The following is a 15,632-nucleotide window of genomic DNA, read 5'->3' as shown; positions in this document are numbered from 1 at the left end:
AATTTGGCTAGGGTTTGTTCTTTCTCAATGATTGATGATGAAAATGAGTTTTTGAACTCATATACATGTATATATACACATATTCTTGTCCATAATATAATAGGAAATGACCAAAATGCCTTTAAAATTTAAATGCCTTTAAAATTTAAATAATGTCAAATCTGTCCTTTTGGTGGACTATTTTGATAAGCTAAAGTAGATCGACCATAACTCTTTGATCTGATATCGGATTTGGGTGAAATTGGAATAATTGGAAGGATAATTCAAAGACATTTCATTTCATATAAGATAGGCCACCCACTTCATTCTGTACAAGGAGTTATGATCGTTTGAAGTTGACCCTAAAAATTTGTTTTGATAAGCGAAGTAAAATGAGTATAACTCCATACTCAGACATTGGATTTTGATGAAACCAATTGAATTGGAAAGAAGACTCAAAGATATTTCTTTTCATAGGTCACAGCTCTCCCAGTTCATTATATTAAGGGAGTTATGATCGTTCTAAGTTGACCCAAAAATTTGGCTGGCCTCAGTAGTTTGTGTGCAGGAAATTTTCCTGCACATTTACTATTCCCAAATATCCCGGCCACCCTTTTATAGTTTTGAACGTGTTCGATTATATCCAAAATTTATTTGTTTTTTAAAATCTTTATATCGTTGAAAAGCTTATTCAATAACCTTCACATAAAACCATCGACGGGTAAATTCTGGTATAAATAAAAAAAATAATTCCATATAAATAAGACCAATACACGTACTTGAATACGCCAATACACGTACTTGAATACGGGGTGTTACACTCCCACCCTCACAGTGGTCCCTCTCACGCCTCTTCACCCTTATATTCTCATTACAAATGCAAAGTATGCAAGGATAGAGAGGATAAACTCCTTAAAAAACTAGAGGCTATTGCTGAAGCTGTCGAGGAGTTGAAATCCAATAGGGGTTTCATACCATCCAAAAGGCGAGAGAGTTATACACTCCTACAGTGGTGGTTTGGAGGAAGATAAGAAACATTAGCCAAATACTCTTCATTCTAAAAACAGAAAAAACTATAACTCCTCTCGCTCCAAGAGTTGTTGAAATTCAGGGGACGCTGAAGAATGTGGACATATACGTGGTACTTGGCGACAAAAAGAAGAAGAAACTAGAAAAAATCATGACTGGTGAGATGAAACCTCCACAAGAATACACTTTGCATTTATTTGCCGCCCAAGATTTTATGACTATGACAAATATGCGTGAGTGGTACATGGACAATGTAAGTTTACTTTTGCTAACCCAGCCTTCCAATCTACTCCATGAAAAAGAAGCTACGCAATAGATGTGTAATCTATTGCAACAATTGAGTATTCTATTGCAACATATTACCCATCCGTTGCATAAGTTGTGTTAGCTGGGTAATTTGTGAACTGATTTAGAGAACCATCTGCAACAGAATCTTTCCACCGTATTTTTCTTCTTTACAATTACTAACTATTTAAAAGTTGTCTTCTTATAGCACATCTTATAGAACAGTATGTTAATGAAATTTTATGTCTTATGAGGGGCGGGCAATTAGCGTACCCAGATGCTTATGATGGTACCGATAGATAATGAATCTCAACTTCTACAATAATTTCAAGAGTAGGTACGATAATCTCTGTAGGTAAGCTGCTCCCAATGGCCCGGGATTTGATCAGCTATTTTCTATATTCAAATGGAATGAAGACATGATTAACTATGTTAGAGAGAAGAGGACATATCCACACGACAAAAGTTAGACCAAGGTAAATAAAATCCTTGCAGTCATGACCGTGGAAGTCAAACATTTTCTCACTATTGAGATACTACTCGATGAGGAAAAGATTAAGGTTTATGAATTCAACTTAGCTATCTTCAACGAGGCCACATTTTTAACCTACGTGCAGCCACTCTTGAAGTTGTTCCCCAAGTTGTTGACGCAGAGTAAACTGATGGATCAATTACCGGCGGAAGTCTTGATGACGAAATCATGGGATTTTCAAGGTCGAAAAAAGAACATCCACCTTCAAACAAATAAAACCGCTATCGCGTGTGGGTCGTACTCGCTTGCATACATTGAGTGTTTGCTGACCGGCACAAAAATGGTCGGTATGTGCGACGCCATTGTGGAAAAAATGCAAGAGGTCTGGGCTTATGGGGTACTAACTAAATGGTTGGAGCCTGTGTATAAAGAAGAATATGAACAAAGACAGATATGAATACAATAATAATATTTTATTTCAAGCCACTTCACTTTACATGTAGTGACAATTTTTTATGTCTGAAGAAAGTTGAATTTTTATAATGCAACAGATTGTCTATCTGTTGTAATAGATATCATACCTGTTGTGACAGATTTATTTTCTATTGCAATAGGTTGGTCATTTGTTGCATTATGCAGATGCTTTTCAGTTTGTCTATCGCAACAAATATATAATTTGTTGCAACAGATAATCTATCTGTTGCAATTGATAGGTAATTTATTAGAACAAATCAAAAAAGTAGGAAGACCTATTATATAATTTCCAGCAGATGACCTACATGTTGCAATATATGTCTAAATCTGTTTGATAAGATATGTCGTCTGTTGCAGCAGATGTATTATCTGTTGCGATATTTGAATCTAGTATTCTATTTCAATTAACAAGTTCAAAACTAAGGATTAAATTATATTCATAGACAATATAAAATAAATTGAAGCCTTCGAAAATTACATGAAATAACTCAACAAATAAATAAAATGTAAAAGAAAAAATTTTGGGTACAAATGATCTACTTTACAAATAAATCAACAAGTTAACCAAGGAGGATAGGTTATTACATTGATAGGTTATTACATTGACGGACTCAAGCTATAAAGATCTACTCAATATGGACAAGTTGTTCTTCATCAGGTGCTACAAAATTTGGCTTTGATCGTCGCGGATCTTTAATGTCGCCTACGTACGGTTTTTGAGTTTTTGCTTCTCTGTATTTCCATTAAAGAGAAGTATATCTTTTGCGGAGTAATCCGGCATCAAGTCCATCATTTGGTACTTGTAATCCATCACACAAATACTTGGTATAAGCGACAACAAAAAGACCACAATCCCTGCTTTTACAAAAATAAATAATTCATATCTTGCAGTTCATGTAAGTGTTGTAAAATTTATGAAATAAAACTAAATCATGATACTTATACTTACAATCTACCAATGGTTTCTTGAGCAATTCTTTCAACATATTGTACATCAAATGGATTACCTATTTTATCCTGGTATGCTTCAATCGTCGACCAATCAGTATGAACTTTTTGATCCAAAAAGCCACTCATATCAAGGTAAGTAGGCAATATTTTGGCCATCTTTTGTATCTCAGATAATGGACCAGAACGTCTCCTTCGCGACATCGAGTCATAAACTCGGAGACGACTCTCTTTGAACAATGACAGCCAGCACCTAATGGAATTTATCACCACAATTGATTAGGATGTACACTTCATTGACCAAATGTCAAGGTAAGTTAGCTGGAATGATAAAACCTTTGATGATGTTGATTAAGCATTCCTCATTTTGGAAAACTTTCGGCTATTATTGACAATACCTATCGTAGGCATTATTGATGTAAACTTTGTACAAATAATTGCCTGTCATGTATCTGTATTATTCTTATATTTGAAACTTGGCCTTCTTTCGGAGGTAGTAAAAAATGACATCAATGTGCTGCACATATTATCAAATATTTTAGATTACGTGACAAAAAAATTAATACACAAATGCAATTAAATAAAGTATTAATTAATAGTAATATGTATGACATTTAAACCTCATCATTTCAGCAAGTTTGGGTTGTGATATCAAATAGAACCAATTCCTTATTCCGGAATGTGCAACAATAAAGTCAAATGTATCAAAACCAAGACTCGATTCGTTCACTTTGTAGTGTTTGTCATTTTATTTTCTAAATGATGATTTATTTATGTTGATGTCATATTTTTACAACAAGAATTGTATAAATGAATATCTTTAAAATTGATTTATGTACCTGTCGTCATGATGCCTTTACAGCCTATCGACAGTCCATTCTAAATAGTCGTTGATCAACTTTGTCAATTTTTTTGGAGCCTCGTCCGAGATGTTGAACCCTTCAAACGGATAATTCTTTCATTCTCCTGAACTAACAGGCTCCACTTTTTTTTTCTTCTTTGGAAACAGTTAATGGATTATCAACTGTGATATTATGTTGTTCAGCAGTAGCTTCTACTGTGATATCCACCTGGAAAGCCAAAATTGTCAATGCTAATTACAGATATACAATAGATTGTCTATCTATTGGAACAGATAAATCTTATGTTGCAACAGATGGATCATCTGTTGGGATGAATTCAAATAGGTAAAATAGAGCAGTATGATAATTTCGAGCAGATGACCCATTTGTTGCAACATAAGACTCATCTGTTGGTAGAAATTAAAATAGTACAAAAACCTGTTTGATTTGCTGAAACCGACGGACATATGTTGCACCAGATAACACATCAGATGTAATAGGTTAGATAACAGTTGCAACAGATGTATATATCTATTTGATAATTTTCAGGAGTTGTCATCTGTTGAAACAGATATATGCTTGTTTGTTTGTTGGAACAGGTGATATGCATTCACCTTTTTCAGCTAATGCTGCTCTCTTGTGGACCTTATACATTGAATAATGGTGCAAGACAAAGACAGAGTCATTGCAATTTTGCTTTTTTTGCTGCTTCATGATGCCTTGGAAATATCTTTCCTTCTCCTCTTAGCCACTTTGATCTCTAGTGGAGTGTATGGATATGAAATCCTCTTTGATGGAATAACACCCCTCTTAGATGTCATTTTCTTTACAGAAATAGTTAGTGCATTAATAGCATTTATCACCCCATCATGTTTCGCCTTGCAGTCTTGATATTTGCATGCAGAACATTTATTATAAGTGGCAAAATCTGTATAACTAGTATGATCATAATCATAATGGTTTGTTGTTTCAAAAACTGTAAGAGGAGCATCATTAGCCCCAACAGCAGCACCACTACCACTGCCACTATCATCATTAACAACAACAAGCCCACCTCCAAAATTATTTTTCTTGTACTATTTGTTTCTCTAAATAATTCTATTTTTATTCTATCAATGACCTTAGAGTCCGATAAAGTTTGCACAGTCTGTAAAGTAAAAAAAAATGACATCTTTAACTCTCGATTGGTTGGAACAAACCACGAATGGACAATCTAAAATAAATCAATACATATATTAGAATGATGATGAAATCATTTAAATTAATCATTAATTAAAACAAAAGCTTGATTAGAATTAGACTTACTGCTTCCTTTGGGGGATTGAAAAGATCAAGAAATTTTATATTTTTATCACTTTTGGCCAACAACCATCTCAAGATTCTTGGACAAAAAACTTCTTCCTGGTAGTTCACTTGTTGTCTCAAATAAGGAATGGCTTAAAATGCCCAAGCCTATAACATAACGCCAATAAATTAAAAGCATTATTGAATAAAAAATGAATCATATCATAATAAAAGAAATATTTACCATGAAAGCCCATGGAAAGTCATATAAGTTGACTGTCTTTGGTATTAATGAGTCAATAAATATTTGACAGTCATTTTGAAGCTTTCATGACCCCAAGGATAACTGTTAAATGCCTCAAGATCCTCAGAGAGATTTATTAAATCAAGGCTTGTGTTGTTGCTAATGTCTCTCGCCCAAAGAATATTATGTACCAACCAAACCAAGCATAATAATTGTGTGTGCTTCTTTGAAAGTCTTTTACCTTTCAACGCTTCTGTCAAATTGTTGTTTTTGAATCTTAGACCAAAAATGGACACCAAGTCATCACGATCATTCGACTTGCCTTTGACGTTTTTGGGTGTGTGGGGTGCTTTTTTGGGTTAGAGTAGGTATAACTTGAGAAGGAGAAGGAGGATAATATTTTAGTATAGTAACTATGGCAAACTCCTTACAACCAAAACAAACAGGCATGCTATAGTAATTTACCCATACCTCATCTATTTTATCTTTGTTTTCATACGTCAACCTACGATTGAGAAGATCATATACCATTTTCATTTAAAAATGAGCATTGTTGTCCTCCGACAAATCAAGATATTGCCCAAAGCAGCTTTCCCTGAAATAAGAATTTAATTTTTTTCTCAAAGTATTTTTCTGAAGGCGTCAAAAAATTTTCTCATGGCTGACTTAACTATGAAATCACCTATTAAATTTGTGTCATCATCGGACTGCATTCTCACAGGATAAAGATCATTGTTGAAGATTTTGACCAACTCTTTGGTGGAAGGTCTATTAGCATTTGGATCATCTCTTTTGAAACGATCCTCATCCCCATATTCATTATCATTTGCTCCTGATTGAGATAACATTTGTAAAGCATGCTCATAGAGTGATGCATAGAGCCTAGCTGCTTTATTTGTTCCTTTACTTGGACTTGATTCGATTTTTTTCTTTTAGGAAGAGCCATCAATATGGGTCAGGCCCGTTAGGCTGGCCTGACCCAGTCTATAATTTAATGAAATTGGGCTTTAGTTTTTGCAGCCCATTTAAGAACAGGGCTTTTTAGCCTGTCTTGGATAAACCCGTAGCCCGTGGGTCTTGAGCAATGTGGGTTGGGCTAGCCCGTGGGCTGGCCCGTAAGTCAAATACATACAACTATTTAGATTGCTTATTAGTATTTTTATTTAGTTTGAAGAATATCATATCAAAAGTTGTTTAATCTCTCAATTAGGAGTATTTTTTGGGGTGTTGAAGACTTGATTAAAAAGTATTAACACTATGTTGTTATAAATGTATTTACATTATAGTGAATGTCTATCAAGATCTAATAAGATCTATCAAGATCTAGTTGGTATCTATCAGGATTTAAAGTATTTGTCTTTTAGTCAGAAACTAGGAGTATTTTCCCCTATAAATAGAGGGGTTTTGTTCCTTGTATTCTGAACAATCTGATGATATCTCATCCTAAAGATAAATAAAGAATTACTCCCTCTTCTCTTTCTATTTATTCTTGTTCTTGTTTTACATTTTCTTGTTCTTGCTTTTATATTTCATAACATATGTAATATTGTCTGGTAATATTTATGTTTATTAACATTCTAAATTTAAATTATAAAATATTATTTTTAAGAAGTGGGCTGGCCCGTGAGGCCCGCAGCCCATAAAGTAATGTTGTGGTCTTGGTGTTTTTTGGCCCATCATTTTGATGGGCCATCCCGGCCTAACCCGTCAAACTCAAGGCCCATGTGGGCTAGATCGGATGGGTTGGGCCGACCCATATTAACAGCTCTACTTTTGGGAGCCATATTATTTTAAATTAACAGGAACATAAAATAGATTATAATTGATTAATACATTGTTAAAAAAAGATTACAATAAAGTAAATCTAACATGTACAATAGTCAAATAACAGGTCCAACAGATCACACATCTGTTGCACCGGGTATGTTATCTGCTTCAACATATAATCGACCTATTGTAACGGATGAGTAAACTATTGAAAACAATAAAAAACGATCACTCATCTGTTGTACCAGGTAGTTTATCTGTTGCAACATATAACCAACCTGTTGCAACGAATAAGTAATCCATTGGAAATAATAAAAGTAGATCACTTATCTGCTGTACCAGAAAGGTTATCTGTTGCAACATATAACCAACCTGTTGCAACTGATGAGTAATCCATTGGAATAATTATAACAGATCACTCATCTTTTAAAACAGATCACTTATATGTTGCCAAATGAGTTATCTGTTGGAACTACTATCAACTGTCAACATTGTTTAAATTTCTTCCAAACAGAAGAGTCGTCTATCGCAGCAGATGAACGATCTGTTAGACTGTTCATCTATTGTATTAAATGTTCATCTTTGCATCAGATGCTCATATGTTGCATGAGATTTTCATCTGTTGCATCAGATATTCATCTGTTGCATCAGATAGTCTATCTGCTGCTTCAGATGATTCATCTGTTGCATCATATTGTTCATCTGTTGACCAGATTTTTTATCTGTTGCACTAGATTTTTTATCTATTGCATCAGATTTGCATCTGTTGTGGAAAAAAATAGTATCAGGATTTTGTTCAATAGAATAACAGTACTATCACCATTTAATATCAAATACAATATTTTTATCAGGAAAAATAAAAAAATCAATCCAGCAACACCAACACAACACACACTAAGAATAAGAATATCAACGGTGACCAAAAATCACCAACATTGTTGTTTTACGTTTGTACAAATACAAACAATAAAAAGTAAACTTTAAAAAACTCAATAGACACCAAACAATCGAATCAACAGTTCGACAACAAGAACTACAATAACAACAAAAAATTATATTTCGGAAAGAGTAGAGAAGAAATGCCAAAAATTAAATTAGGATTTTCTCTAGTCCACATTTCAAATTAAAGTAACAAATATTAAAATTGTTAACAAATACTAGAAGAGAAGTTGCCTCAAGTTCTCTCTTTTTCTTCAAAACTAAAAAGGCATAAATTTTTACCTATGACAAAAGAATTAGGTTGTTGTCGCCGGAGAATACTGTTATAAGATTGACGGTTGAAAGTCGAAAATGAACTCGCGCGACTATTCATTGCCGGAGGTTGAAGTCATCAGGGATTGAAGGAAGAAATTTTACAGAACTGTTGGTTGGGAGAGAGTTGAGCGAAGCTGTCGAGAGAGAGAGATGAGAGAGACGGTCGATGATTCGGAAAGGAGAGGGGTGTGGGTTGATTTGTATTTTTGAAAAAATTAGAAAGTTTTGAAAATATTAATCAAGTTCACAATTAACTTAATCAAGTTTCCTAATTATTTTTAACCCTTTAAGTTAGTCAGTGTCATTAATCCTTCATTCAAGACTTAAAAGACACATTTTCTTCAATTTTCTCAACCAACATTGTCCTTAATTCAACAAGAACTCTGCTAAAATGACCAACACATGCATAACATAGTACACCTAATTAACAAATCACTCCCTAAAAGTTCATCAACCAATTACAACAAATAGTAATTGAATCAATTTTTGTTGGTTCTTTATTATTTTTCTCTATTTCTTTTACACTAGTTTTTTCATATAACATTTTTGTTTGAACGATTAAAATTCTATGAAAACATGCATATAATGAGTAATAATATGCAGTAATTACAAATGATTCTTTAAAAGCGTGTGAGACACCAAATGAGATATTTAAATATTTAAAACTAATTCATTTTAAGTAACCAACTATAAATTTTGAATTTTGGTTAGTACTTAGCAAATTTTGAATAAAGTTATAAATGGCTAACTTGAGTCCAACTGAAGGTACTAACTTACGACTATTAGAAACTAAAATTTATATAAATATACATTTTAAGTTACAATTATTACATAAAATTTCATTTGGCAAAACTAATTACAAATATCCCATTAATATACTTTCTCTCTCCAAAACCCTCATACATAGAAAAGCATCTCTTTTAGATCGGTTAATGCTCTATAATATATGAGTAAAATTAAGTTAGCATTATCTGGAGGTTTCAAGATTTCAAATTTCAAAATATATTTCATTAGATTACTCAACTTCATCATCTTCTTCAATTTATTTTTGAGGTTTGTTTATTTTTTTTTCAACTTTAAGATATCTAGCGATTTGTTTATTTTTTTCATCATCTTCTTCAAATTTTGATAGTTTCTTTGTTGCATGTGCTTGATTCTCAAAATCATGACAACCTCGGCTTTCAAAATTTTTGTGATTTATTTTTTAATCTGTATTTTTTTCGATTTTATGCACTCGTATACATTGTTATACATAGCTATGTTATGCATAAGGGTAAAGACGCACCTTTTTGGGAGATCTGCTGTAATTGCTACTCCATATACATTGATATGCAATGTATATGGTTGACTCATTCTGCTATTTATACATGTAAGGGTTATGTATAAGGGTTGTCAGTGGTCTGTATATGGCTTGAAGTATTTCTCATCTTATACGTGTAATGGTTATGTACAAGGGTTGTCTGTGTTACGCAATTTATATGGTTTGACCCATTTTCCATATTTTTCCCTGCAGTTATATGTTACACCTTATACTTAGCCACGCTATTTTTTATCCTATACATTCCATATTACTTTTTTATGTATAGGTTTATCTTATACATTACTGCAGTTTTGTTTCACCCTATTTATATTATTTATTATTTTATATAGAAAGATGAGTTCAAGGACGATCAAGGGTAAAATTGTCTTTTCAGCATTCATTAAACTCATTCCAAAAAAATCCTCTCTTCTCCAAAATATTTCTAGAAATATCCACCATTTTTCAAAAAAACAAAATCTTCAACTTTCTTTTAGTGCCACAATCATTACTATATACAAGAGAGAATTTGACATTTTAGTAGTCCTTGCATCAATTTTTTTATCAATTTTATCCCTAATTTAATTTTTAATTATTCTACAAACTTTCATCCATTTTAATAAATTTGAACAATTATTTGGACTTATTAAATGCTACAAAAGTGATGATTCATGAGAAAAATATAGTGACACCATAAAAATTATTTATACAATCAAATTCAAAATTGATCCAAGGATTTTTTGTCAGTCTATTTTGTAGAAATGTTTATTAATCTTATTTCAAATTTTATTTTTCCAAATAAATTTATCATGGATAAGTAATTAAAGTATATTAACATTCCCTTTCTAACTTAGTACATGCTTAATTATTAAATAAGAAATTATTTTTTATATATAGCTAAAAATGTTTGAAAATTTAATTTATTTAAAATAGAATTTAACTCTCCAAATATTAATGATACTAAATAATGAAAAGTGAGATTAATACTTTTTCACATTTTTTTATGTTGAATTTTTTTAACAAAAAATGGGACTATCCACATTTTATAGAATTTAGGACAAAATAAGTAATTTTAACATGAAATATTAAAGATTCATACACATTTAATAAAAGAATAAATTTCTTCACATGTATTTTAGGAAAAAAATACTAAAGTTAATAAAAAAACTAGTAACTTTCAATTTCTATTTTATGGTTTAGTATGAAGAAAAACAATTAAGCGAAATAAGGTGAGAGTATTTTTGCAAACAAATTATTTATTTTAAGAAAGAATGCAATGCATATTATTTTTAATATCACAAACCAAAAAACCACTGAAAAATAATAGCAGAATAACTAATTCGATAACAACTAATCTCAGTATAACTAATTTCATCATAACTTGTTTTCCAACCAAACGACCTTTAAGAGTATAAAAAATTCCTGAATTTCTTTCCAGTTATCTTCAGATTTTCTATTTTAGTGATTGAATTTCATTCCAGAATGTTTTTACCTTGAGTCAGAATTCGTCGAAAACAACTCTCTATCTCACATCCGAGGTAGATGTAAGGTTTGCATCCACTCTATACTCTCAGACCTTACTTTGTCGGACTATATTGGTATATTATTGTTGTTATTGTGGTGGCTGAATATCAAGGATGTTGAATTAAAGATCAAACTTTTAGTTAAAATAAATTATGGTTGTAATTCCATTTGCTTGAGGATTCTTTTCAAATTTCAAAATATGATCGTTCTAATTCTGATTATACACAATTTGATTATTTCTTTTTTAAAAATAAATAAATTATCTTCAGCTACAAAAAATTTGCTTATCATTTTCATCTCTCGATAATTGTAAGGACAAAATTTAGATGATAAAATTATTACAGATACATTTTATTGTTGATTAATGAAAACTCCATTACTAAGAATGATTTGGGTGCAATGGGGAGAGTCACCAAAAGGCAGCATTTGCACGGCATAAATTAGCAGGCCAATTGATTTAATTCTCCTTGAGTTATTATTGTTTCTGTGAAAGCATCTTAAATTATAAAAGAAGCCACAGGAGGCTATGAATTAGATGTTTCACATTCTAATTAGTATTCTATATAGGAATATTTCTACTAAATTAGTTGGGGCTTACTCTATGAAGGTGTCTTGAAAGAACTTACATATAGATTCCTATTGTATTTTAGTCACATCTGTTGAATCCTAATGTGAAACGACTTCTTTATCTGAATAGGAAACATTGCTTTGCTAATTAGATTATTAAGATTTATCTTTGATCTCTTCTTAAGGCAAATATCTTGCTAATAAAGAAGTCGGGGCTCTGGATTAGACTATACTTGAAGGTAAGATGATGTTATATTAAGTTGAATTGTCTACACTATATATCCTAGTCATTTTACATGGATGGTTTGTTAGTGACTCTCTGCTTCTTAACTAAGAGGTTGTAATATACAGAGTCTTGACTGCCCTGCTACTTACAAAGTCAGGGTAGCAGATTAGTTATTTGTTAATCAACATAGACTATTTTTTACTATGCCTTAATGCATTAACGAATCTTGAGATCATACAAGTCAATATATGAAAATATGTTCTTAAATCAACTCTTGAAAAGACGAAAGCTAGGTTTCAAATCAAAAGAGACTTAAACATTGAAATTAAGTGGATCTTTCTTTGATTTAAATATGAATGTCAAATTTTTCTTCAATAAAAATAGATTTTTCTTTGACTTATAATTCTATTTCTTAATTTTTTTAAAAAAAATTTCAATCACCAAAAGAATTATTTTAGGTAGAAGTACCCTTTTGTGTAAAACAACATTTTTTGCACGGATATAAGATTTTGCGCTTTATTTTTAAGTTCAAAACATGTTGACGTTATAGAACAATAACTCTTCATCATTCACATATGAATATTTATTTTAGGTGCTCACTTTGTATTTCATGGCCAAAGAAATGTCCTATTATTTATTAAAATAGTACATATGAGATTTCAAAGAAGTTTTTGTGCTGCTGCAATTTCAACATCGGCGGATGCTGCCGCAGCTGCTACTCCTTAAGAAAGAAGTAAAATATAGGGGTTTTTTCTTTTTTCTCCTCTTTATACTATCACTAATTACTAGCTATTTTTTTTTGTTAAAACTTCTATGATTTTATTTTAATATCTTAACATTGAAGTAGCTGAAGCTACATTTAGTAAAGTGGATTTATACAAACATGCCTTTTTTATAATACTGCTATTTTGAATTGTTTATAAAATTTTATGGTTAAAACTTTATTTTCTTTTCAATGATCGATAAGTCATTTGTTTCTGTTGAATATAATCTTAGATATCTTTTGCTTTAGCTCATGAATTATAACAACATTGGTACATTAAATTTCCATCTAACAAAATAAATTTTCAATGAAAAAAGAAGAACCTTACTGGAGTCATGATGTTTAGCTATGTCTAAACCAATCAAATAGTTCTTTTAGATGAAAACGATTGAAAAGATGTGGCATGATTAGTATATGTCTATACAAGTGAGCATTCTTTGTCTTCATTTAAAAGAAAATATTGTCAAAAGCATAAATGTTGTTCATCTTTTGAAATATCAATTTCTTACGAACTGCAAGAATTTTTTATGAAAATCACTTCATGATTTATCAAATTTTATTTTATTGCTTCAATAAAAGTTCATTGTGCTTATGTCTAAAGCAACCGAATAATTATTTTACTCCATCTAGCATAAGAGGTTTCATATCCCAAAATTATACAACCCCCATTTAAAAAATAATGACGTACTTTTCTTTTTAATTCATTTAAAATAGAATGACTCCTTTTTTATTAGAAAACTTTAATTTTAATTTTTCACGTGGCATCTTTGAGACGATACAATTAAAGTAAATTTGACGTAACTTTAATTTAAGACCACAAAATTCAAAAGTCTTCATTATTTTCTTAAAATTCATGTCAAGTCAAAGCAGATCTTTTTTAAACAAAGAGAGTATTATGTAGCGAGTGAAATAGTTGTGTGAAGATAGAGAAGAATTTTTTTGCAACCTGATAAGATTACAAAGTGCTTAATCCAAATATTTAAATATAAAATTTTTAAGGTAGTCCTCAGCTTCTCAATTTTGTAGTTATTCGAGGTTGCTCAACTTGAAAGCAATTCTATCTCTCAGGTGATAAAAAACTAACTCGTGTTTGGAATGTTAAAGAATGACCTTGACAAGAAGGAATAAGAGACTAAGTCACTAAGGTATCGTTTATTTCTTTTATAACAAATTTTAAATGTGGTTAAACATCAACAATAGCATACATTAACCACTTTAGTTACTTAAACTCCCTTCAGGTACCATGTTCAGTTCTAATTAATTTTAGAGACATATCCTCCTGAAAATAAAAACAACTTTAGAGAGAGAAAAAAAGAAGAGAAAATTGCATTTTTGAGGCTACATATTGAGCATTATGAGGAAAAATGATATCAATATGTGCCAAAGATGAAAGCTATGGAAAAAATATGGCATGATTGGTAAATCTCTATACAAGTTAGCATTCTGTGTCTTCAGGTAAATCAAATTTTGTCAATTTCTAACATTTAAAGTTCCTTTGAACTATGAGATTTTGTATGATTACTTCAGGATCATTACATATTACTTTATATGTTCAATAAAAGTTCACTTTATTGTGTATATTTCACTTACTTATTAAACATCAGTGACTTGAACCAGTATAAGAAACGAGGTCGCTTACTTGATTATAATAAATTTAATTGAATGTCAATATTTATTCTGAATTTCTTTATAAAAGAATCGAGCATTTAAAGTAGGTTAAGTACGAATACATACTGCACACCCCATATTCAGATATATTAAAATGTAATAGTTAGATTACTGCTTGATTATTCATTAGTTAATATATCAATTCAAAATCATTTTTCCTCCCCAACTTTGTCTTAAAAATCAAACTCCCCCCTCAACTTTGAACAATAATCATACTCCTTCCTTTATCCTAATTGACTTTTTAAAATTTTTATTTTACCCTTTATCATCAATTTTTTTATTCTTTTTTTTTTAACTTCTTTAAAATCATCATATTTTCATTAAAAAAAAATCATATAACAAATTTTTCATAAAAACATAAACATTATTCATATAACCAAATTTTCATAAAAACATAAACATTATCTTCTAGAAAAAAAAATAAGAAATATATAAGCTAATGATGATGTTTATGAAGTAAATTAGCATAATAAGAAAATTAGTTTTATTAATAATAATCAAAATTATAATATTTATTTTAAATTGTGAAAATAATAAGTACTACTGATTTTATAAACATATTTCAATGCAGAAAATACAAACAATAAATGAAAGAGATAAGCCTCCAGTACCACCCCGAATTATGGTCAAAGTTGTTATGACACACTCCAACTTCACAGGAGTCATATTATCCCCTAAACTCAAATTTAACATATTTTTGTATTTTTTTTACTAATGTGGCACCTTTATTACATAAAATGGAGCTCACATCAAAGATGTCACACCATCTAAAACGATTGACAAAAGGTATCACGTTAGCTAAAAAGATTGACAAAAATACGCTAAAATTTAGTTTAAGGGGTAATAGGACCCCCGTGAAGTTGACGTGTGTCGTAGCAAATTTGGTCATAGTTCGGGGATACTAGATGTTTTTCTCGAATAAAAATAAGGTCAAATTTTAAAGATTATATTTATTTATATAAATTATAAAATATGTAATACTCTATTAATGACAATCACAATTATTTAC

This window comes from Capsicum annuum, chromosome 9 (assembly GCF_002878395.1).
Source record: "Capsicum annuum cultivar UCD-10X-F1 chromosome 9, UCD10Xv1.1, whole genome shotgun sequence".
Lineage (NCBI taxonomy): Eukaryota > Viridiplantae > Streptophyta > Magnoliopsida > Solanales > Solanaceae > Capsicum > Capsicum annuum.
Note: the sequence above shows the minus strand (reverse complement) of the source record.